A 25171-nucleotide genomic window follows, 5' to 3' on the forward strand; every position below is an offset into this window, starting at 1 on the left:
CAACGTTAAAATAAATGTAGTTTAGAATACGCATCGTTAGAAAACAGTGTATTCTAAAGCATAATTGGGGAAGTAAAAAATTAGAAAATTTATAAATCAAAACGTATTCTCGGATTTTAACTTTCCAACTTGAATATTCTACCATAAAACTGTACCCAATTCACTAACTGTGCATCACAGTTGAACAGTATTATATAATTATAATGTTCGCAAAATAAGTGACTGATGTCGATTTCCTACTGAAAATATGCAAGGGGACGAAATTGTTTTGCAGCCTTTTATTGCTATTAGTTTGGAACGAGTCAAGTTGTGGCGTAAGTGTGAGCGCATTCTCGTTCACCCTGTGTACCATTTTAACCATAAAGTCTGCCAGATGACGACGTAAATCATCTCAGCCTAATGATGTATTATCCCACCTTTCTGGTGCTATACATACAAATGTCTTATCAAAGGTGTCGAGTACAACAATAACAAAAAAAAAAGATTGTTATGAATCTGTCGTTACCTGTTACATTCCAATAAACTTGAATGAAAACAGTATTCACATTTCTTCAAGAGACATTAAGAGTTCCCCTCTCCCCTCCGCTGGCCGAAATGCTTTTTATCGAGTCGAGGCATGCTGCTTCGGGATGGTAGGTCTACAGCTGTGCAGTATTGAGGTATATTTTATAAATTTTTGTTTTGTACCTCTCAGCTGCATGATTATACAATTTACTACTGCAGTGCGTACCGGTTTTGGACTGACCAGACCATTCTCAAATCACACGCTTTGTAATTAACAGTAACTAGTAACCTAACACTGTGCCAGAAGGCATGAATAGCTTTGTACAACGAAGACTGTGAGCAACACAGTCTTTCTTGTACAAAGCCATTCATACCTCTTGCAACTCATGCAACTGCGACGGACACAATGAAAATTTATCAAATTTTCCTCGAAATAATTTTTTCTATATCTTTTGCCACGCCTGACGCCCTGAGATCCTTAACCATTTACAGTGAAACTGGTTTCATTTCCAATATAACTTTTCAGAACTATATTTTTAAGAAATCATTTCAGATTTTTGGTCACTTATTTGAAACAATAATAGAATGGTATGCGAATAGATGAAAGAACTAGGAAAAGTCCACGAAACTGAAACACACAAATCACAAATTGTGAAAGATGTCGGCTGAAAAACTCCTAACACATGTGAAGAAGAGCGCAGAAAAGAAGGCGAAGAAGACTGCAGATGAGATAGTATCGTAACCAGCCTGTTGCCAGCCAGTCCTCGGACTGAACACTGAAGAAGGGTGATCAGGTTCTTCAATAACGAAAACAGATTCGGTTCTGTTTGTTAATAAAATAACATTTACTGCCGCCAGTCACCTGGTTTTCTTTTATTTCCTGCACGGCGCTTTTTGGGAAATCCCATTATCAAGCGCTTTTTTTCCGTATCTTATGGCACGTTTGGCGTGATGTTTGCGGTGTATGAGCTGCCGATTTTATTCTGGTGCCTTTAGGATTTTTTGTTACCCTCTCATGCAGAAACACAAAGCAACGAACAGTCGTTGTAACTGTTATTGTAAGTTTCTGTTTGTAACGAAAATTGTGGACTGTCGGTACTATATTAGACGTACTCTTTTTCCGTAAATCCAGAGACAGAAGTTCCTCAACGATGTAGAACATGCCCTAAAATAAGAATACGTAACGGATACGTACAAGAAAAAATAAACATATATTTTATTGTCCCTCCTCAGCTCGCAAGATCCTCATGCATCTCGAATAAGTTGAATTATGTTAAATAAGTTTTCTTTCCAGGTGTGATAAAAGACTAATTACGAAGCATGTAAATTTACATTAACACTGAAGTACATACGATAATTCTTATGCTTTTGTAATCACGCTTGATCAAGAGAAAATCATTTTATAACACTTATTTACGTTGATCACTTTGCTGGACTAGAGACATGCAGATGTCAGTTTTAGTAACATTCCAGGTACCTGGTATTGTTAATAAAGTACATATCGGTCAGTTCTTCTAATAAATTCGTCAATGGAACAGGACACTTTACACTGAACTTTATTAGCATCTGAACTCTTTATGCCTAATGGCAAATGATTGGAAGTGTGTATTCTTGGATAATGGGCCAAACTGACTTCAGATCTTTGTGAAGTTTACTCTCATTTCTAGTACTGATTCCATGAACTGAGCTATCGGTTTGAAAAACAGATCCATAATACATTTCATTAGGGAATAAGTGTACTGGAAAGAAGTACTTCGTATTCCCAGTTCCCTGAAGAGGCTTCTGCAACACGTTATTGAGTTCATACCACAAGTAATTCTTAACACACGTTTTTGGACTAGCAAAATTTTAACTTGGACGAGATATTAAAAAAAAAATCATCCTGTATGGCATGGAAGTACGAGAAGTATACTAGTTCTTTTTATTTTTATAACACCTACATCTCACAACATCTGGGTTGCAAATAGAGATTTGTTTAGACGCTACAACAGTTCCGCTATATTCTCCTTTCAGTAGAGTATAATATCAACTCGTAATCTCAAGTATTTAACCCGGAAATCTGTTCTACATGTCTCTCGTGATATTTTAGACAAATAGGACAGGACCTCTTACAAATTCTCAGTTGCATGTAGTGTGTATTTTCAACTTTTAGTACCAGTGAATTAGCCAGGAAGCATTTATTAATGTCCATTAAATTGTATTAACTAATTTCTCTTAAACTACACTTGATTTGCTATTTATCGAGTTTCTGCATAAGAGCACAACAAAAAACTGTAATGTACTTACACTTTGCAAACATCACGCCTAAAAATGACAGATACCCTACAAAAGGAACTTGATGAAGGTAATTATTTCTCAAATAGCTTCGTGCAGAAAATAAAGGATAATCGTAAGTGGCAGCAGCAAATGTTATTTTACAGCAAACAAAACCATTTTTACAGCCGCAAGCTTTCAACAACAATTTTTAATGGATAAAATAAAGAAGAAGAGCAATTTGTTGCTGGTTTCCATAAGCTTATTTTCCACGCCACACGTGTGTTACAAAAGATCCTTATTTCGCAGTACTGCAGTTTTTAAATACCATATTTGTACTGCAGTTTTTAAATACCATATTTGCATCGACATTACAGTGGAATACAATATCTTTTGATAATTGATAGTAAATTTCTAACTCTCATTTCTTCTCACATCGTGACGTAGAAGATGGCAGAATTAATTTAATCTAGCTCCGAATTTTAGTGGTAAGTCGGGATATGATTCTAACGTTATAATAAGGAAACAAAAAAGTAAGAGTGAAAAAATGTTTCGGTTTCACGTTGCTCCACTGTACCTGAAATCACAGCTTGGTTGCCGAATACTTCATCAGTGCTGTGTTTCTGCGTAGTTCATACCGCTAATTTAATGTGACACAGAGTCGTGTACTTAGTGCTTAGAAGATTTCTCGTGCAGTACCTTCACTAGTGATTCTAGTATCTGTTAAAATATGAAATGCTTTCCTTGACAAGCAATGAAAGCCGCTGAAACTTCTTATACCAATGCCTCCCAGTAGTATTATAGTATTGCTCTGTCACCTGTGTTGTTGATTCGTTTCTTCATTTTATTCATTTTTTTCTATAAATACGACAGTACCGCATTGACGAAGACAATTTCACACGGTTCCTTTTGAAGGCTTCGTAGTTTCAGTGTGAAGTATTTTCAGATTAAGCGTACCGTTTAAATTGATCTTCTTGCTTCTGTGGAGAGCAGTATGTATTTATGCTGTGACAGTTGCACATTAACGGGTCTGGAACTGTAAAGGGCGTTTCGTAACTGTTGCGTTGCCGCGAGAAGTCGCTATTTGACGATGCGCGATGCTGTCATTTCGGGTCGCGTTTTCACCGACCGGACGCGAGAACAAGAGGACGCACTCGTACGCGAGAGTGGTACGAAAGACGCGAGCGAATTCAACGCGCGGAATGCGCCGACAACGTTTCGGTACTGCTCGAGCGCGGAATCGTCAGGAGAGAGAGAGGATTTCCGACGCCGTGCGCGCACGATGTCCGCGAAGCGTCGTGTTTGACTGAGGCGGAAGCGGCGCGCGTCTGGGCGACGCCACAGTGTGGGAGGTATTGGGGGGGGGGGGGGGCAGAAGGTGCGAGCACGCCGACGCCGACGCCAGGAGAGGAGGGGAAGTGGAGGGGATGAGAGGGGAGGGCGTCGCGGGGCGGTGACGTCAGCAGTCGGCGCCCCCTCCAGCGGCGGCGGGCTGGATGCACCTCTTCGCTGTGGCGAGGTAAAGAGCTACGCACTTGGGAGGGCTAAATTAATCCCGCCTATCTCAACGAGCAAAAACTTTTGCCCTCCACCGAGGGAATCTCTGGCTGCTAAATGGTCAGTGTCTAGTCTCGCAGACGAAATTCTGCTTTCAGATCCGAGACTGCTTTCCTTGACAACATGCTGTGCTGAGCACGCAATAAAACATGATACAGAGAAATAGACTACAAGAATGGATCCGTCTGCTGCATACGCCCGGTGTTTAGGCAACCGTGCTAACTCCGCTGTATCGCGTGCAACCTCGGTGCCCCGTGGATACACCACTTTGTACGGGAACGAGGTTTTCCAGATATTTTGAAACCAAAGTTCCCTGAAATAAATAGCTTCGTTCATTGAGGGTGAAATCTTGTACTAATTTTGAATACACACAGATAAGCCAAAACAGTATGACCACTTCCCACCACAACGTTAGATGTCGCCTGGCTGCATTGCGCTCACGTGACGCGGTAACAAAGGCGTGTAAGCCGAGCAGACGCTGACTGGGGATCACCCTAGCGAATATATGGATTGCTGATGGGGAAATCCATTGAGATAAACGATTTTCACAAGGGGCAGATTATTATTACGCGGAGCCTGTGGACATCTCGAAAACGCCGATCCTGATCGAACGTTCACCTACTGCTGTCAACATCCACTGAAATAGATGAACAGTGAAACTAACACTGGGCGCTAAATGGTTGGACGTTCATGATTCTTCACAGAACGTGGGGTTCGGAGGCTTGCCTGCTCTGTAAAGTAGGATTTATGGTGATTTGTGGCGTCTCTGCCGGCAGAGCACAGCGCGGGAGCACACACAAATGGTTGGTGGCACACCGTTCATCTCACGTTGTTGCAAATGCAGCGCCTCAGCAGACAACCCCTACCTGTTCACTTGTTGACCAAACAACATCGTCAGTTACGATTGCATTGGGTACGGAACCATCGGGATTCGACCGTCGATCAATGGAAAAGTGTCGGCTTTTCGACTGATCCGCATTTTCGCTGCACTAGGTCGCTGGTCGTCTCCACAAACGCCGTCGTCGAGGTGAACAGCGGTTCGAACGTGCAGCGCGCTACGGAAGCAGACTGGTGCAAGCAATATTATGCTACGGGAGACATTCCTCTGCACTTGCGCGGGACCTGTGGTAGTAATCAAGCACACCCTGACGGCTGCGAACCATTTGCATCTCTTCATGCTCGATGTCTTCCCCGACAGCGGTGTCATCTTTCAGCAGCACGACTGTCCGTGTCTCACAATCGTCCAACAGTGGTTTGAGGAGCGCAATAAAGAACTGACGTTGATGTCTCGACGACCAAATTCGCCTGATGTGAATACTATGGAACCCATCTGGGTCGCTATCAAGTGCCATCACCGTGTACAAAAATCCCCAGCCCGCTATTTACGTGAATTAGATGATGTGTGCTTTGATGTCTGACGCCACATACGTCCTCAAGCTTACCTAGAAACTCTCGGATTCGTGATACGGTGGGTCAATGTATTTCGTTCGAAAGATGTAAGCTGATCGTCATGTTGTTTTGGCTCGTCATTGTAAATGAACAAGCTTTATTACCAGTGGTTCTGTTCTGTTGTTTACCCGCCAGAATAGCCGAAGACTCGAAAGCGCTGCTTCCTGGACTCGGGTAGGCGCGCCGGTCCTGGATCGAATCCGCCCGGCGGACTCACGACGAGGGCCGGTGTGCTGGCCGACCTGGATGTAGATTTTAGGCGGTTTTCCACATCCCACTTGGTGAATTCCGAGCAGCTCCCCACATCCCGCCTTAGTTACATGACTAGGAGACATTTGCAAAAACGTTCGCACTATTTCATGACTTATACTAGACGCAGACAGCTGGGGTCCACTGATTCCGTCCCGAGGGGTACGCGGTGGCGACAGGAAGGGCATCCGGCCACCCTCTGACACTAACATCGCCAAGTCCATAGTGGGACAAAGGCTTCGTAAGTATTCCACACCCGCTCCGTGGCGTTCCAAGATCGTTAAAGCAGTACTTGGCGTTATGATGTGCAAAGTAATTCGAGGTGCAGAAAACCTTCTGCACGAACCGCAGGGTCACGGAATACCAATGACCACAAGATTACAGCAATAATGTATGTATTGGTTAAAAACAGTCTTGGTTGCAATTTTAGTTTTTTATTTTTCAACGACGCGTTTCGCCTTATTTAGGCATCTTCAGGTTATCTTTTCTAGATGGACGCAGAGGCACCAAGATAACTACCTGAGCCCGAATCTTACTCTGTTACTCGCTCCTGTGAACGGCAACACGTTATGTAGATCTTGGTGCCTCTCTCGTCCATCTAGAAAAGATAACCTGAAGACCCTTAAATAAGGCGAAACGCGTATCTGATCACATCTTGTAATTAAAGGCACAGTAAAGGCCTTCTTATAAATCAGAGTTGATGAGCCTTGGCTTTGGTACAAAGGGTGTTCAAAAAGTTTCACACAGTCTTCCCCAATTTTTTTTTATTTTTTGCAGGAGGAGAATGAAATTTTTCGTGAACATACTTCGAACATTTAGCTCTACATTGAGGCTGCTTAATGTACCCTCCATCAGCTGTGAAGCATCTGGTCCAACGTTCTTTCCATGACGTAAATGCACTTTGGTAAAATTCTGGGGATTGAATTTTACACCATCGCTTGACAAAGGGAGTAAGGTCTTTCTCACTATCAAATATTTTAGTGCACAGGTGGGCCTTCAAACGACCAAAGAGGTAAAAATCAGACAGAGCTAACTCCGGACTGTAGCGAAGATGAGGAACCATTTTCGAACCAATTTTCCTGGTTTTCTCCTGCGCCTTAAGGGCTGTATGCGGTTTGGCATTGTCATGGTGCAGTCTGATGAGCTGACCCTGAAGCTCTGGTCTGTGGGTCTTGATGGCACGTCGCAGCTTGTCCAGTGACAAGCAGGAACGGCGCCTGTTAATTGTGGAGTCAATCACTTACTGGAAATGATTATGTTCGGGTTCTTGGAGATCTCGTTTTCCCAAACAGCGATGGAATTTTTAGGGATGACAATGCGCCATCTCACCAGGCCGCAGTTGTTCTCGATTGAGTTGAAGAATGCAGAACTCGACCGAATGACGTGGACGCCCAGATGACATGAATCCCGTAGAACATCTACGGGACATAACGGAGGAGTCGGTCGGTGTAGTAAATCATGCACCGGCAACACTTCCACAGTTACGTACGGCCTGTAAAGGCAGCATGGCTCAACATATTTTCAGGGGACTTCCAACGACTTTTGGAGTCCATGCCACGACGGGTTGCTGCACTATGCCAGAAGAAATGAGGTTCGACTCTATATTAGGAGGTATTCCATGAATTTTGTCACCTCAGTATGGCGAAATGACGAACAGGCGACAGGACACTTTAGTTCCTCGCATAACAGAACACTGAGACCAGAGATTTTCTCGCTCTCTGCAGTTATGACGACAGAGTACAATGCTGGTGCAGGCACGAGTATTTAGGAGCATAACGTTCAGCACACATTGTTGAACACGAGGCACCACCGCACACCACACCTACGTGTTGCCATGTCGACCAAACGACATAGTCATTTACAACCGTAGTGGACACTGCGTAATCGCGATTGGATTGTGGATCGATGGAAACATGTGACCTGGTCAGATGAATCACGTTTTTTTCCACGCCATTCCTATGGTTTTGACCGGATTTGCCATCATCCAGACCAGCTGCTGCTCGAAACTTAGATCGAGTTCTTCTCTTAATGCTACAATGTACTGCACAGTGTTACTGTAGCGCAAACTCTTGAACGGTATCCCGTGTGGGTACGTGTACTGCCAAGGAGTGTGTGTGTGTGTGTGTGTGTGTGTGTGTGTGTGTGTGTGTGTGTGTGTGTGAGCCAGATATTAGCCCAAGTTCTGCTTCGTGTACTTTCCGCAACATCGCTTCGGGCACGAAGAAGAACACCACTGGTGTGTAACTTGGAAACGTGCGACGTGTTTGACGGTGCGGTAATTAGTGATACATGCTCGGCTAATAAATTGGGGAAGCTTACAAGGGTGGGAGCAACCCTACTGCTAGCGGATCAGCGCCGCTGGGGATTTGTCGTCGGAGTACCGGTGACGTACAAGGCCTCTACAACCACCACCTTAACAGCAATAGAGCACCAATAAAAGCACAGGTGGAACTCTCTTCTTTTCTGCATGTTTTTTTTTACAACTACTATCTTCTGTGGTGTTAGAACTTGAAAGGGCTATAATTCACTGGACAGAAATTGTAGAACAATTAATGCTGAGTGGTACGTACTATTTTTTTTACATCTCACTGATGAACTCAGTGAGAAGAACCAAAATCGTCGCACCGTTCTTCACTATCACCACGCCACCTGGCACATAGCAAGTCAAACAGTTAACGTGTCATTGCCCATATTTATACGACTTATCACCTAACTACTTTTTTATTCCCTTATGCCAAACGAAAAATATGCGGTCAGCAGTTATCATCTCTAGCATCCGCTGGATGCTTATAAAAATGATTTCTTCAGATACCAGCAATAGGAGGGGAATAAACATTTGCTGAATTATGAACTTTATGCATGCTGGAATAATTGCAGGTCAGAAACTTCCCTTAATCAGTACCACGAAAAACCAGCCAACTTTCAAATTTCATTGTTTTCCAATGTAGTTTCAGTCAGGGACCCATTTTCATATGATCGTGCCAGATAGTCAAAGTAGTGTTTCCAAAAATACAAAAACCATGCGAAAAAAATATACGTTTGAGGAAGTGCTAATGAACAGTTAAAGCACATACAGTATGGTCCCGGCTACGACAGTAAATAAAGTTACATTCGCGACTTTGGCTGATTTTTCGTTGTACTGGTTTCCTTAATTGTTTGATAGACATATTTCTGTACACAATATAAAACAATGTCCCCCTCTATGTTTTCCTGTTAGTATGTTGAGGCTAATCTCAGATACTACTGTACGGATTTTGATACGACTTTCAGTGATTAAGACACTGCTTCACGAGGAACGTTCGTGTATACAATTTACTATCGCTACACCAGATGAAAATATTCCGGCTATGCATAGTGAGTGCGGCATAGGTGAAGCCGGCATAGGTGGCGTCAGTGCGTACAAATTTTAGAATGATATATTTTCAGAAACAATAAGACTATTTCCAGTAAAATGTGATTATCCCGTTTTTTTTAAAGAAAAAGTGCCCTCATACATTCGAAGAAAGTGAGCGTCTTGTTTTCTTCGGCGAGGTTTCAAAAACACGCAGTAAACCACACGTGCGTAAGTGTGTTAGTTAATCTACTACAATTAATCGCAAGAGTTTACATATTCTCTGTAGTCCGTAGTACAGCAGGAATTAGTTTCTTAAGCGAATGCGGCATTCTATGCTACACTTATTTAATACTGATATTCGTAAAGAATAACGATGAATTGTAACATAATGTAAAAGCAGCTGACGTCAATGGGTAGTCGCAGAATGCGAGTCTCTTTCGTAATACTCATTTAGATTTCCTCTTTTCCGCTTTTCAGGCCATTTCCTAGCTTTATAGAAAGCACACGAATTAATGCCACGAAACGGAAATACTACGTCGCGAACGTAAATTAATGGAAAGATAGTTACACAAGGTGTCACGTATATAAAAGTTGCAGCATACTCATATCACATGCTTACGTTCGTTCTAGTTTACAAATTTTGTAACATTTCAGTTCTCGGGAGCCATACGCTTCATTCCCACGTTTCACAGCTCAGTTAAATGAAGCCGCAATAGCCGACGCATGACGACCATAAAGCAGAATGAGGTACGAGCAACAGATGTTACTGAAAGTACCGTTTGGTCATAATTAAACTGCAGCTACTCACACAGGTGTGGGTTGTAATTATCGTTTGGCACTGAAACTTGTTCGATATTCTAATGCGTTAATGCGGAGCCGATTTTGGCTTTGAAAAACAATTAGTTCCAATTTAGGCCACCAGGTGCAAATCTGGCGCTGTGAATGCAAGAAATACTTACAGAAATGCTGCCGAGTGTAATGGTTCAGGAAAAGGGCGCGTACAGAAAAGACTGTACAAGTGAGAAAGGCATAATGTTGATTTTATTATTAACCACAGCTCACAGAATTTGTTCAATATGACCGCTGGAGATGTTGACGAAATGGTGTACAGAGCCACATTTACACCTGGTGGCAAAAACTGGAACTGAATTTTTTTTTTTTTTGCAGCGTAAATCAGTTATGTATTTCTACCAAATTCCACAGCCATACTCACTCGACCTCACTGAGTTGCTGCACTTCAAGTTTAACTAACCAGAACATCGACTGGAAGAAACTGCACCAACTGAATAGCCTTGGGATCTGATTGGCTGCCACAATAAGATATCGAGGGATCATCCTTCGGTCAACACGCCAAATTTCGTATTTTAGTGTATCAAGTATTACTGACGTATGATTGAGATTTTGTATGTAATAATAGTAGGGATCCGGATAATACTGACGTCTCACCACATAGCCAAGACGTCATTCTTTTATCAGTTTTTGAATAACGAGAAGGAGCCGAATCATTTCACGCCTCATAGGCCCGGATAAGTGGTTGCTGTTTGACAGTACAGTTATTACTGAAGGGGCGAACAGTAAGGTTAAATGGATTGCGTTGCACGTCCAAATTTATAGCTCTACAACAGGTGCAGAGCATATTTGAGCTTGGGAAGAGTAATTGGACTTGTCAAATATGTTCAGTAATATCCACCATGTTAATAGTGTGCCAGGATTAACGTTTGTGAATATAACGATGACTAGTAACCAAATGGGTAACTCTAGTAGAAGTACGTTTTTAGCTGCTCAAATTGTGTTTTTTTTTTTTTTTATTTTGTCTGATGCCATTTGCGAGAATAGAGAGCAGATGGTATCCAAGAAAACTTCCGAAATTATTTCAGCGAACTTAAGTCTTGGGCAGTTTATTAGTAGATCCAGCCGCATTAATGCCACCACCACGTACACTATGTGATCAAAAATATCCGGACGCCAAGAACAACATACGTTTTTCATATTAGGTGCATTGTGCTGCCACCTACTACCAGGTACTCCATATCAGCGAACTTAGTAGTCATTAGACATCGTGAGACAGCAGGATGGGACGATCCGCGGAACCCAAAGCCTTCGAACGTGGTCAGGTGACTGGGTGCCACTTGCGTCATACATCTGTACGTGAGTTTTCCACACCCCTAAACATCTCTATGTCCACTGTTTCAAATGTGATAATGAAGTGGGAACGTGAAGGGACACGTGGAGCACTAAAGCGTACAGGTCGACCCTGTCTGTGGACTGACAGAGACCCCCGACAGTTGAAGAGAGTCGTAATGTGTAATAGGCAGACATCTATCCAGACCATCAAAAAGGAATTCCAAATTGCAACAGGATCCACTGCAAGTGCTATTATAATTAGGCTGGAGGTGAGAGAAATTGGATTTCATGGTCGAGCGGCTGCTCATAAGCCACACATCACGCCTGTAAATGCCAAACGACGTCTTGCTTGGTGTAAGGGACTTAAACATTGGACGACTGAACAGTGTAAAAACGTTGTGTGCAGTAACGAATCACGGTACACAGTGTGGCCATTGGATGGCAAGGTGTGGGTATGGAGAATGGCCGGTGAACGTTATCTGCCATCGTGTGTAGTGCCAACAGTAAAATTCGGTGGCGGTGGTGCTATGCTGTCCAGTCACATTTTTTTATGGAGGAGGCTTGCACCTCTTGTGTTGTTTTGCGTGGCTCTATCACAACACAGACGTACATTGGTGTTTTAAGCACCATCTCGCTCCCACTGTTGAAGGGCAATTCGGGGATGACGACTGCATCTTTCAACACGATCGAGCACCTGTCAATAATGCACGGCGTATGGCGGAGTGGTTGCATGACAATGACATCCCTGTAATGGACTGGCCTGCACAGAGTCCTGACCTGAATCCTATAGAACAACTGTGGTATGTTTTGGAACGGCGACTTCGTGCCAGGCCTCACCGACCGACATCGATACCTCTCCTCAGTGCAGCAGTCCGTGAAGACTGGGCTGGCATTCCCCAAGAAACCTTCGAGCACCTTATTGAACGTATGCCTGCAAGAGTGGAAGCTGCCATCAAGGCCAAGTGTGGGCCAACACCATATTGAATTCCAGCATTACTGATGGAGGGCGCCACGAGCTTGTAACTCATTTTCATCCACGTGGCCGGATACTTTTGATCACGTAGTGTATGATCGACGTCCAAGTGCAATAACAACTCGCAGAGGGAAGGTGACAGCGTTAGCAGTGGAGGAGGGACGCGGTAGATGGTACAGTTGTTTTTATAAAGCCGAAACCGAGTGCTTTTGCGACTTCCAAAAGGGCACGATCATTAGCTTTCAGGCCGAGGGTGGAACGGCTAAGTTTTAAACTGTTTGCGTGCAGCCGTGATTAAAGTATACCGTGCACGGCAAAACGGCGCTATCCAAAACCGGCGCTGGGGCAAATGTGGAGCGCCAGGGGCCGTAGACGACAGGGGTGAATAGTTTGCGGAGACGTGTACTGGAGTATAGACGTGCAACTATTGAGGAAACGACGGCCCAGATCAACCTTGGGGCTACCAGCAGGGAGTATTGTGGTCTGGTGACTGTTTTCCTGACACTTCTTGGGTGATGTCATCGTTCTGTAAGGCACTATGGATCAGCACAAGTGTGCATGTATCCTTGGTGACCATGTCAAAATGGTTCAAATGGCTCTGAGCACTATGGGACTCAACTTCTTAGGTCATCAGTCCCCTAGAACTTAGAACTACTTAAACCTAACTAACCTAAGGACATCACACACATCCATGGCCGAGGCAGGATTCGAACCTGCGACCTTAGCGGTCTCCCGGTTCCAGACTGTAGCGCCTAAAACCGCACGGCTACTCTGGCCGGCGTGACCATGTCCACCTCCACACGTAATTTGTTTCTCCTCGAGACCACAACATTAACCAGCCGGACAATGCAACATATCACACATTTTGCAGTGTACGTGTGCGGTTCGAAGAGCACCAGGGCGAACTCACGACCCTCCCCTGGCCAGCAAACTCCCTGGATTTAATCCCAATGCAAACTCTGTGGCACCAGTTCTATGGAACTGTTCATGCCATGGATCCTAAACCGAGAAACCTGGCATTGGCTGCAGCTCTGCACTCGGCGTGGCTCCACATCACCATCAGGACCTTGCAGAACATCACTGAGTCTCTCCCTGCAAGTCTAGTGTCGCAGGTGGTCATTCAGGCTTTTGACCGGAGGCCACATGAATGTGACTGGACAGTGTAGCTTCATAGCAAATGTAGCAAACTCTCGATCTACCTGCTATCTGTGTACTGGGACGATATCACCACTTAAAGATCGAAGTTTGATGGATGTTTTTTGAAATTCTGTCTTTTGCTTTGACAACGTAATACGTATGTCCTACTGGAAACAGTTATATCACATCTGTGGTAACACAACGAAGGGAATCGTAAATGCACTTGTTCTGACGACTGACGTAGTCATATTCATTAGCGACGACAGTGTATATTATACACTGAAGAGCTAAAGAAACTAGTACACCTACCTAGTACAGTGAAGGCCCCCACGAGCACGCAGAAGAGCCACAGCATGACGTGTCATGGTCTCGCTTAATGACGAGTGCTGGAGGGAACTGACACCACAAATATTGTAGGGGTGTCTATAAATCCGTAAGAGTGCAGCAGGCCGGTGTGGCCGAGCGGTTCTAGGGGCTTCAGTCTGGAACGGCGCGACCGCTACGATCACAGGTTCGAATCCTGCCTCTGGCATGGATGTTTGTGATGTCCTTAGGTTAGTTAGGTTTAAGTAGTTCTACACTATTGGCCATTAAAATTGCTACGCCACGCAGATGACGTGTTAGAGACGCGAAATTTAACCGACAGGAAGAAGATGCTGTGATATGCAAATGATTAGGTTTGTCAGAGCATTCACACAAGGTTGGCAACGGGGGCGACAACTACAACGTGCTGACATGAGGAAAGTTTCCAACCGATTTCTCACACACAAACAGCAGTTGATCCGCGTCACCACAACAAACGTTGTTGTGACGCCTCGTGTAACGAGGAGAAATGCGTACCATCACATTTCCGACTTTGATAAAGATCGGATTGTAGCCTATTGCGATTGCGGTTTATCGTATCGCGACATTGTGCCCGCGTTGGTCGAGATCCAATGCTGGTAGGAGAATATGGAATTGGTGGGTTCAGGAGGGTAATACGGAACGCCGTGCTGGATCCCAACGGCCTCGTATCACTAGCAGTCGAGATGTCAGGCATCCTATCCGCATGGCTGTAACGAATCGTGCAGCCACGTCTCGATCGCTGAGTCAAGAGATGGGGACGTTTGCAACGACGAACCTGGGCGCACGAATGGCAAAACGTCATTTTTTCGGATGAATCCAGGTTCTGTTTACAGCATCAAGATGGTCGCATACGTGTTTGGCGACATCGTGGTAAACGAACATTGCAAGCGTGTATTCGTCGTCGCCATACTGGCGTATCACCCGGCGTGATGGTATGGGGTGCCATTGGTTACACGTCTCGGTCACCTCTTGTTCGCATTAACGGCACTTTGAGCAGTGGACATTACATTTCAGGTGTATTACAATCCGTGGCTCTACGCTTCATTCGATCCCTGCGAAACTATACATTTCAGGAGGATAATGCACGAACGCATGTTGCAGGTCCTGTACGAGCCTTTCTGAATACAGAAGATGTTCGACTGCTGCCCTGGCCAGCACATTCTCCAGATCTCTTACCAATTGTGAACGTCTGGTCAATGGTGGCCGAGCAACTGGCTCGTCACAATACGCCAGTGACTACTCTTGATGAACTGTGGTATCCTGTTGAAGCTGCGAGGTCATCTGTACCTGTACACGCCATGCAAGCTCTGTTTGACTCAATGCGCAGGCGTATCAAGGCCGTTATTACGGCCAGAGGTCTATATTCTGGGTACTGATTTCTCAGGATCTATGCACCCAAATAGCGTGAAAATGTAATCACATGTCAGTTCTAATATATTTGTCCAATGAATACCCGTTTATCATCTGCATTTCTTCTTGGTGTAGCAATTTTAATGGCCATTAGTGTTCTAGGGGACTGATGACCTCAGATGTTAAGTCCCATAGTGCTCAGAGCCACTTGAACCATTTTCTTTATACATAATGGTGTGTGGGACTTCGGCTGTTCAGTATAAAACGTCAAATCCAAAACACCTTCAGCCATCGACATTATCAGTTTTGTTTTAATTTTTCTAAGAGTTTCGGCGCTACTCTAACACGCTTCAAGTGATGATCGAAGGAACACCGTTAATAAGTCTTCAGATGGGTTCTATTTCGACTGTGCAAGAGGTAGGATTGTTCCTGCTCGTCCGTCAGAGGGCCTGAAGTTGGCGTAGTGTAACGCCGAAACTGGCGGTAAAAATAAAATAAAATTGGAAATACAGACGGCTGAGCCGTAGTAAAATTTGCTGTTTTGAAGAGCGCGCCGCAGCGCGTAGTCGAAAGTAGTCGTTCTTCGTTTCTGGCGGTGGCGCCGCTGTGGCAATCGCAGGTTTGGTGTCTTCCTCTGGCGGGAAAGGGGAAAAGTTGCCTGTTCACTTGCATTTAAGCGGCGCTATGAGCTCCAAAGTGGTGAGCTGTCAGTCTGAGTCTAGTCAGTTGGTCAGCCGCCTCAGTGTCGGGCAGTCAGTGTCTGTCTGTCTCTCGGTCTGCCGTACGTTAATATCTCCCTCTGTCATGTTTGTCGGATTCGGTGTTAACGAATTAATAGAATTAAGGCCGAATTCCTGAAATATGTTTTTATCTTGTCTATCTACTTGCGAGGCGGTATATGTGTAATGTAGAGCATGTTGTACACTTTTTGTAAGTCTGAATTTCATGAGTTTTATTTAAATATTCATTTTTATAAAGTTGCCACCCTTCCACTGTAAGAGCCCTTTTAAAAACAAATTGCAGTTTTCGTGGAAAATAATTTCTTAGTGTGAGTGTTTGTATCATTTCCATCCCTCTTACGGGGTGCATAGTTAATGTGTCTGTGTGAGTAGTTAAAAATTTTAGTTTGAAGTAATCTGGTGTGTAAAAAAAATAAAAATAAAATCTGCCTCTGAATAATTGTAACTTGATATTTCGACGGTACTTTTCTGCTTATAAATTTTAAATCTGTTATGAAAAGGCTTTCAGGAATAAAATTTCCATTGGTTGAAACTTAATTTGTTCCCCTCAATTACTCCTTGGCAACTTCCACGCTCACATAGTGTGTTAATGTTCTTGATTAATCGCTAGTAAATAAAGTAAATTCTTTAAGAAAAGATTTTGAAAGTAAATTTTCACGGTTCAACGGTTGTAGTCGTTTTAGATTTGGCATATTTTTGGTGTGGAACCGTCCCCGGGCAGAGTGGAGCCTGTCTTCCGGCTACCAGAGCGGCCTCAGTGCAGAGACAGCTTCCTGGCGTGGTCCTCCAGGCCCGCCACGCGTGCAGGCCGCCCGCCTTAGACGCAACTGCCGCCCGCCAGTCGTAAACTAATTCTGGCCACTGCGGCCAGAGAGTACTCCAACTAGAGACGCTCAGCTGTCTGGCTGGTCTCTGCTCGGAACAGCGGAGGCTGCAGGCTGCAGGCCGTCAGAGGACCGCCCTAATTCCCACTGCGTCCTTCCTCTTCCACGCTTCCTGTCCGTTTCGCAACATCACTCCAGGACACTGCCCGATGGTCCCAACAAAAAGAGGTCACAGCTACTTCCTGACAGACATCCTTCAGTGTCTGCCTCTGCTTTCGTATCGTCCTTGGTTTCAGCTAAGCTTGAAAGTAGGCGAGGTTCATTCTATAAGTAAAAAAAAATTTTTTTCTCCATATATTTCTGTCTAAGATAATGGGGAAAACTTTTTATCCATTTGACTGACGAATTTATCCATGTCTAAGGGATATGATCATTCAGACTTGGAAAGTAATAAATTCTTGGAGATGTTTTGGCAGCGAACGAACTTATTTATTGTAACACGTTTCGGTACATCATCTTTGGAAAATTGTGACAATAAGAGACAGTACAAAAGTCGTAAACAGGATATCCTAGGATATGTTGTTGTTGTTGTTGTTGTTGTTGTGGTCTTCAGTCCAGAGACTGGTTTGATGCAGCTCTCCATGCTACTCTATCCTGTGCAAGCTTCTTCATTTTTCAGTACCTACTGCAACCTACATCCTTTCATCAATTAATTTCAATATCTCGTATGTTACCTAATGATTTCTATTAGCCTTCGTCTTTTTACCCACTAGATCCTCTGCTGCCTTCATTATTTCACTTCTCAAAGCTACCCATTCTTCTTCTAAAGTATTTCTTTCCCCCATTCTATTCAATGGTTCCCTAATGGTCTCCCTGAAACTCTCTAAAACCTGTGGTTCTGTCAGTTTATCCAGGTCTTATCTCCTTAAATTCCCACCTTTTTGCAGTTTCTTCAGTTTTAATCTACAGTTAATAACCAATAGATTGTGGTCAGAGTCCACATCTGCTCCTGGAAATGTCTTACAATTGAAAACCTGGTTCCTAAATCTCTGTCTTACCGTTACACAATCTATCTGACGCCTTCCAGTATATCCAGGCTTCTTCCATGTATATGGACTGTGCAGCTGGTCCCGGCGGAGGTTCGAGTCCTCCCTCGGGCATGGGCGTGTGTGTTTGTCCTTAGGATAATTTAGGTTAAGTAGTGTGTAAGCTTAGGGACTGATGAAAAAAAATGTGTGTGCAATCTTATGGGACTTAACTGGTATGGTCATCAGTTCCTAAGCTTACACACTACTTAACCTAAATTATCCTAAGGACAAACACACACGCCCATGCCCGAGGGAGGACTCGAACCTCCGCCGGGACCAGCCGCATAGTCGATGACTGCAGTGCCTTAGACCGCTGGGCTAATCCCACGCGGCTCAGGGACTGATGACCTTAGCAGTTAAGTCCCATAAGATTTCACACACATTTGAACATTTTTTCGTCCATGTATACAACCTTCTTTCATGATTCCTGAACGAAGTGTTAGCTATGCGTAAGTATGCTCTATGCCAAATTCTACCACGCCGCTTCCTCTTTCATTTCTTAGCCCCAATCCATATTCACGTACTACGTTTCCTTCTCTTACTTTTCCTACTATCGAATTTCAGTCACCATGATTATTAAGTTTGTGTCTCCCTTCACTATCTGAATAATTTCCTTTATCCTATCATATATTTCACCAGTCTCTTCGTCATCTGCGGAGCTAGTTGGCACATAAACTTTTACTACTGTGGTAGGCGTGGGCTTCAGGTCTATCTTGGCCATTATAATGCTTTCACTATGCTGTTCGTAGTAACTTACCCGCACTCCAATTTTTTTATTCATTATTAGACCTACTCCCGCATTACCCATATTTGATTTTGTATTTGTAACCCTGTATTCACCTGACCAGAAGTCTTGTTCCTCCTGCCACCGAACTTCACCAATTCCCATTATATCTAACTTTAACCTATCCCTTTCCCTTTTTAAATTCTCTAACCTACATGCCCAATTAAGGGATCTGACATTCCATATACCCTAGGATATATGACAAAGAAAAATAAAGTATCAGCAAGAATGAAACTTACGCTGAATAGTAAATACTTACAAAATGGTCAAAAATGCTCACACTAGTAAGCAGTTCAACTAAAATACAGACTCCCACCCGAGACCTACACAGTAACTCCAATTTCAAAAGCAGTTCACCATGGGATCTCACATGCCAACGTGAACGTCACAAACCTAAGAGGGCGCCATACCGCGTTGATATCAGAGACCGGAAATATGACATATTGACGTAATAAGATTAATAGTTTGTGAAATACAATCGTAAAAATCCTTTACCATGTTACACCAGTTTTTACAAATAGCGAATCATGTGTAATGAATAAAAACTTATTATGGCATACAGACACCGTAACGTGTAATCAACGTCATAGAAGTTTACAGTTTGTGAAATAGAATCGTAAATTTTTTTTCAATGTTGCACCAATTTTTTTGCAAACATCATTACGTCATGAATAAAGCCTATTATGACATAGAGACACTGTAAATATGCTGTAAGCACGATATCAAAGTAATCTAACGAAATACTATAATACATACTGAAGGCCAACATTCTAGGCAAACCAAATTGACATTGTAATTATTTCAGAAAAAGGAATAAATATTAACAGATTGTATGTACAAAGGGGCCATGTCTCGAATAAAAGCAAACTTTTTTATGGATAACAGACACCATAACCGTATTAAGATGCTGTAGGCAAAGATACAGAAACAGTTCAATGGAACGAATCGTTAAATATATGATGACAAACATCGTACTATCCTAAACCATCCACAAATGGAACTGTATCGTGAAGACAAATGGGTATGGAGTGTTCACCTACTGTTTAGACAACACAGTTACTGCCACAGTTTTCTGAAAATGATGTATTGAAACGTGTCACAAGAAATAAATTTGTTTGCGACCAAGACCTCTCCGAAAATTTTTTACGTAAAAGAAAATTTATTTTATAAAAATACTTTGACGTCTTAGCTACACATTTGGAGAGATTCCAGTGACCAAAGGGTTAGGACAAGGCTACGCAGTAGCACCTACATTATTTACCAAAAACTTGAATTCTGCCCAAAGGTTTTGGAAATGTTCCTACTGCAGAAAGGGTGTGCATATACCTCGTAATTGATGACAAGCTCTTCACTTTGCCTTTTGTTGATCACAAGTCATTCTTGGAATGGATGAGGATAACATCAACTACGTGGTTAGGAAGCTGCATAGACAGTATCAGAAATGGGTTTAACCATTAATTTAGAGAAAACTAAGAATTTGGTTACTGGAGGAGTGTGTCCAGACCTGACGTTCTGGGGTAGTGAGGTCTGTGGACTGTTACAAATATTTGGCAGTTGGTTATTATTAACAAAGATGGCTGAAGTAAATGAAACTATATGGCTCCAGAGACCTTTTGAAGTGTACATTGTATATGATGTATACATGGACATTGAAGTGACAAATGAAGATTCGTACCAAGGCTGAGATTCGAACCCAGGTCTCCTGGGTTAACCACTCCGCCACCCTGGCGCTGCTGCTTTGCACAACTGCACAGACTATCGTAGCATGCATCCCTCCTCAATTTAGAGTAACGACTGGCGCTTCAGTCCCCTTTGGTATTTCTCCCAAACTCGCACAGCATTGCAAAAAATGGCTCTGAGCACTATGGGACTTAACATCTGAGGCCATCAGTCCCCTAGAACTTAGAATTACTTAAACCTAACTATGGACATCACACACATCAATGCCCGAGACAGGATTCGAACCTGCAACCGTAGCAGTCGCGCAGTTCCGGACTGAAGCGCCTACAACCGCTCGGTCACCAAGACCGGCGAACAGCATTGCAGAGTCTCTCCAAATTGAGTACACCTAAGCACTGAATGACATTGTTCATCATGCCAGAAACCCAGGCGTAGGGGCTTTAATCAAATGAAACTATATCGTTGCAGAGATATTTACGTCATAAATGTTTGAGACTGGGCTGAGGCATGAATGAGAATTTGGATTGAGGAGGGAGGCATGCTAGGATAGTCTGTGCAGTCGTGCAAAGCAGCTGTGCTAGGGCGGCGTAGTGGTTGGCGCGTCTGCCTAGCGAGTCCTCTGATCGAATCCCGGCCTTGATACGAAGTTTCATTTTTCGCTTCAGTCTGCATATGTACATCATGGACCTAAAAACTTAAGAACCACATTCGACAAGATAGACAAGGAACTATACCATTAAGCAGAGTTTTACGGAGCTCATATGTTAGATAAAAAACGAAGGTTAGGGTAATCAAAACTATTGCAGAAAGTACAACAACGAGTGAGGTAGACATATGGGAAACAACGGAAAGAATTAAGTGGAGCTTATTGTCGCGGGAGATGCGATGTTGGACACGTTGCTGTAAGTCATTATGGCGTAAAATTGAAGACATAATTAGCGGAATGTTAAAAATGTTCAAATGTGTGTGAACTCTTATGGGACTTAACTGCTAAGGTCATCAGTCCCTAGTCCCTAAGCTTACACACTACTTAACCTAAATTATCCTAAGGACAAACACACACAACCATTCCCGAGGGAGGACTCGAACCTCCGCCGGACCAGCCGCACAGTCCATGACTGCAGCCCCTAGACCGCTCGGCTAATCCTTAGCGGAATGAACATGGGGACCACTGTAATGGGTACAATCGAAGCAAAGCACATATCCCCCTTTGGGTGAGGACTAGAGTCGCACTCTGCCCAAACTATGGTCCGATAGTTTTGGTGCACTACATAAATTACGCACTAAGTGATAGGATTAAGGTAGAAATGGTAGGGAAAGAACGCAAATCAAAGGCAAGAGATTCCTGTTATTATTGAAAAATGCGAAAGTTTTTTATTAATAACAACAACATATTTATATGATTTCGATGAAGTACTGAAGCGACGTTCTACATATTTTTGTTTTAAGTTTTTTTTTATTTTGCCTGTTTTGTTGAGGAAACTAGCGCTAAATGATAAATCTGTCTTTTTTTCTTCATTTTCACAACAACATCCCTCTGTTTCAAGTTACAAATGAACAATTTCGGAATAAATTTTTAATGAAACTTTGACGATTTTATTTTTGCTATAAATATCGTTTATTCTTAAGTAGCAGACAGAAGGATAGCTATGTAGAATAAAAAAAGTTCTGTATGTTACCAGCAGCCCCTTATATCCTCACTCACTTCCTAGATGGTTCACTGTTTCCAGTTGTTAGGAATCTAGTAAGACATTGATTGCATATGTGAAAAAAGAGATCATTTTCAGGTAACGCCCGATAAGTATGCAACACACCTAACGTACTGGTAATGCAGGTACAAACTCAACTGACCAAAGTTACTTGAAAAACTACCGTACTCTACACTTTTTTATCGTAGAGTACAGTAGACTAAGGTAGTATTACAACTCTAGTGAGGAGAGACGGCCTGAAAAGATGATGGAATTGATTCCATGTAACAGGAAACGAAGAGGATGCCAGAAAACAATATAGGAAGGCGTACTCAGAAGGGCTATGTCGAAGAGTATTTTGCAGGCGTAAGATTGGAGAAAACTGGAGGCTTTGGTCGTGTTTTGTTGTCCGAGGAACGACTGTAATGTTGTAATTAATTGTTTTAAAAATCGATTTTTATACGTGGACGCCGTTAAGAAATTGAAACATTTCTCCTAGTTCTCCACAAGCTTTCCTATGCCCTCGAGTGTATGAGTTGCAAGTTACTGAACGTATCACTTAAATCCTCTCGTAAGTTGCTTGTCATGTCCATAGTGCTTTCCGCCCAGTACGTCCTTCAATTTCACAAAAGGGTGGTATTCACTAGCCGCCGTGTATGGACTAAAAGGCAGATGTTGAAACATTGCCTGCTTAAAGAGCAAATCCGTGAGCGCAGCAGAATATGGGTGAGCTTAACCGTGAAGAACCATAACGCCACTTGTTTTGAACGGCTCGGCGTGGTGGGTCTAAGCGTAAAGTCCATGAGTAGGACGTCCTTCAGATCCCGAAACACTATTGCCATAACTTTTTTAACACTCAGAATTTTTTTCTTCATGTTTTCTGTTTACTTCCTTGTGAATTGTAAATAACGCCGTTCCATTGACTGGCGCTTTCTTTCTGGACTTTTATGGGAAACCCAGCTGGTACTTAGGAAAACGTGGCATTATTGTTGTACCGTGCGAAGGAAGTCAGTGCAGCTCATATTCGTTGTTTTTTGTGTTCATCTTTCGAAAATCGAGGAACCCATGTGGCACACACATTTCCATAGCCACAATCACGACTGGCAATTTGATAAATATGTGATCCTGAAATTTCTGGAAAGCAGAAGCTCCGTCCATCAGTAGTTGAATTTTCTCCTCAGTCCTTGGATTGCGTTTTTCAGTCACAACTGTACGACAGCCTAACCGTTCGTCATTATCAGTATTGGTTCGTTCGCCATTAAAAACGACACGCTGTTTTCGGACTGAAGCTTGATTACTAGCCGCAGCGTCCGCAGTATCATGGCTCGTCGGCAGTAATGACCTCGGGGGAAAAAATTTGGCCAGTCTGGAGAAATTCTTTCTAACTACAGCGTTCTTCAACTCTGAACCTTGATCTCTAGAACTGAGCTTGTAATTGAGTTATTTTACCCAAGGTATTTGAAGGGCTCTTTGATTAATCTCTTGTCATGAATTTTCTATAAACGTCCGAAGAATATCAGTATTCCCTATCTTATTGTTGTAATTTTTTACATTCGGATAATTTTTTAATCTCCAGAAGTCTATGTGTGTAGTATATCCATTCAATTTTTTAATCTCCAGAAGTCTATGTGTGTAGTATATCCATTACTTTTTTTATAATTCTTCCATATGATGTTTCTAGTTTATTCAAGTTGTAATTCAATATTAGATATTCATCGTGTGTAGGCACCTTGGTTTCACTACTGTGCTGTATCGCTTTACTTTAAGATTCTTGAAGTAGCACGTTCTGTGATGCACATGCTTGTTCATATCATATACTCTTTCCACTTTGTTGATGCTTTCCCCAGCAATAGACTTCCCTAATACATCTTCTAAGGCAACGGCCTTGCCGCAGTGGAAACACCGGTTCCCGTGAGATCACCGAAGTTCAGCGCTGTCGGGCGTGGTCGGAACTTGGATGGGTGACCATCCGTGCCGCCATGCGCTGTTGCCATTTTTCGGGGTGCACTCAGCCTCGTGATGCCAACTGAGGTACCACTCGACGGAATAGTAGCGGCTCCCGTCAAAGAAAACCATCATAACGAGCGGGAGAGCGGTGTGCTGACCCCACGCCCCTCCTATCCGCATCCTCCGCTGAGGATGACACGGCGGTCGGGTGGTCCCGGTAGGCCAGTCATGGCCTGAAGACGGAGTCCTTTTTTTAAATACATCTTCTAAAACCATTACTCCCAGCTGCTTGATTTTTTTCCCCCTCTTTTTATTTGACCAATGTCTGATACGAATTTTTTCGACAATTTTAGAGCAGTGTTGTTCTCTTACAGAGCAGATGTTTAAGACTGCTTTGTTGGCTATCACCTACAAGTGCGAGCATTTTTCTGAAGCCTGTCTGAAAGCGTAGCAAAATCCACACGTATTATAAAAACGGATTTCAATAAAACTTGGAACACGTATGAATTCTTGTCAGGCAACAATCTCTGTGGATGGAAGAACCATTTACCTATCATATATCAGGAAATATGTCGTGGTAGGCAATGGGATGCGTGAAAACCGCTGCAACATGCATGAGGTTTATATTTATTACTTCTGTGCTACTAACACTACTCACAATAAATTTTGCAGACAGTATCCCGGCTGTCGGAACGTATGGCGAGCGACAGTCGTGTTGCTATCCTGTCGCTGTCCGATAATTCTTTCGTAATGCCCGTTTTTTTTTTTTTTTTTTTTTGTAGAGTGTATGTACGATAATTTTCAAATTAAATAATTTGAATTAACTTTTTCTTACACTCATTTTATATTGGTACGTATGTAACTCTTTCATTAATAATGTCTGCATTGTGAAACGAAATAATATTCTACGAAAAATTTTACTGGATCGCGAGGCGAATTAAATAAGTGTGTCGCGTACCTTTGTAAACAGCAAGAGCGAACCGGTGACTAGTTCCGTGAAAATGTAGGCTTAGATTTACAGTCAGGTGAGTACCCTCATGCGCAGGTGCTGAAAGATTCTCTTTCTCTCTGCTTGACAAAGGTGGGAGTGTGAGGGTGGGGGAGGGGGGGGGCGGAGCGGGGGGACAGAGGGAATGGCACGCCAG

The 25171-nt window shown here is 43.2% G+C and overlaps 1 pseudogene; it reads left to right on the top strand.

Annotated features, from left to right (window-relative positions):
- The first annotated feature begins 23954 nt into the window (after positions 1–23954).
- LOC126428501 (5S ribosomal RNA) lies at positions 23955–24072 on the top strand (annotated as a pseudogene).
- Positions 24073–25171: the final 1099 nt, after the last annotated feature.

The sequence above is a fragment of the Schistocerca serialis genome, chromosome 12, assembly GCF_023864345.2.
Source record: "Schistocerca serialis cubense isolate TAMUIC-IGC-003099 chromosome 12, iqSchSeri2.2, whole genome shotgun sequence".
Classification (NCBI taxonomy): domain Eukaryota; kingdom Metazoa; phylum Arthropoda; class Insecta; order Orthoptera; family Acrididae; genus Schistocerca; species Schistocerca serialis.